Raw genomic sequence first — 1721 nt, forward strand, 5'->3', positions numbered from 1 at the left:
GAGATGACTATAGAGATACTGTGTATCAATTGCATGATGTTTGGACAAAATCTGTAGGCGTACTGTCAAAAAATGTGCTTGCAAAAAGCGGCCTCCTGGTGGCGCTATAACAGGCCCATGTGAAAAATTAGGAGCAGAGGTTCTGCTCTGGCATCCAGGGATGCCTTTCGGCCTGGCGGAGACAATGACATATAGTTGTTGGTGAATTATAATGAGCATCATGATGTTATTGGTGTATTGAAATACATGTTACAGCCTCTGTCGAATGTCTGCTGACTAAGCACATAAATGATGTAAATCATTATGTAAATCATATGTAAATCATAAATGATGTATATCATTATGTAAAGCTAACCCTAACCCTAACCCTTTTATACAGTCATACATTTTAGTTGAGCTCATTATGCTAATTAGAGTTGCTGTGTGATTAATCATTGATAAAACCCTCTGGCTCTTCTTTCTCCTCCTATTCCTGCTCCTCTTCCTCCTCCTCTTCCTCCTGTTGATGCACAGACTCATATCTTAGATAGATAGATAGATAGATAGATAGATAGATAGATAGATAGATAGATACAGTGGTGTAAAAAGTACTCAAATGTTTTACTTTAGTAAAAGTATCAATACTGCAATTTAGAAGTACTCTGTTACAAGTAAAAGTCCAGAATTCAAAATGTACTTGAGTAAAAGTACAAAAGTATTGGCATCAAAATATATTTAAAGTACAAAAAGTAGAAGTACTCGAATGTTTGAAAATAGCCGATCTACAAGCTCACAACGCGTCGCGCCGCAACGCGTTGTGAGCTTGTAGATCGGCTATTTTCAAATAGCCTAGGTATAAAATAGCTAAAGTGGTTAATGTGTGTTTTATAATGTAATCATTTATATCTGCAAAGTAACTAGTAACTAAAGTTTTCAAATAATTGTAGTGGAGTAAAAGTACAATATTTGCCTCTGAGATGTAGTGGAGTAGAAGTAAAAGTATTGGAAATTGGAAATACTCAAGTAAAGTACAAATACCTCAACATTGTACTTAAGTACAGTACTTTAGTAAATGTACTTAGTTACTTTCCACCACTGGATAGATAGATAGATACATTGATTGATTGATTTATTGATTGATTGATAAATAGACAGACAGACTCATATTTTAGATTGATACATAGATAGATAGTATGGTATGTGTGGTATGTGTGTATCTCTGTGTGTGTAGTGTCTGTGTGTGACACATTGCCCGGCCCGGGAATCAAACCTGGGACCTTATACCATATGGCTCTCTACCCATTCAGCCATGGCTGCCAAATTGACCTTACTTTTGAGCTTCTGCCATAGCAGTAACCAACAGTCTGCACAGTGTTCCTCTGTGTGTGTGTGTGTGTGTGTGTGTGTGTGTGTGTGTGTGTGTGTGTGTGTGTGTGTGTGTGTGTGTGTGTGTGTGTGTGTGTGTGTATATGAGTTTATGACAGCTACGTATGTCAACATGTCATATTATAGATGGAACCCCCAGGCTAACAGGCTAACAGCTAGCATTGACACTAATCAATAATTTATTACATTGGCCTCATTAAACACAATGCTGTCATAAACACTGCTCTCTCCCTCTGTCTCTCTCTCTCTCTCCCCGCCACACACACACACACACACACACACACGCATGCATGCGCACACACACTGTGGTGGCAAAAAATCATATAACAGACACGCACACACACACACACACACAC

The sequence above is a fragment of the Gymnoscopelus microlampas genome, assembly GCF_963454915.1.
Source record: "Gymnoscopelus microlampas genome assembly, chromosome: 13".
NCBI lineage: Eukaryota > Metazoa > Chordata > Actinopteri > Myctophiformes > Myctophidae > Gymnoscopelus > Gymnoscopelus microlampas.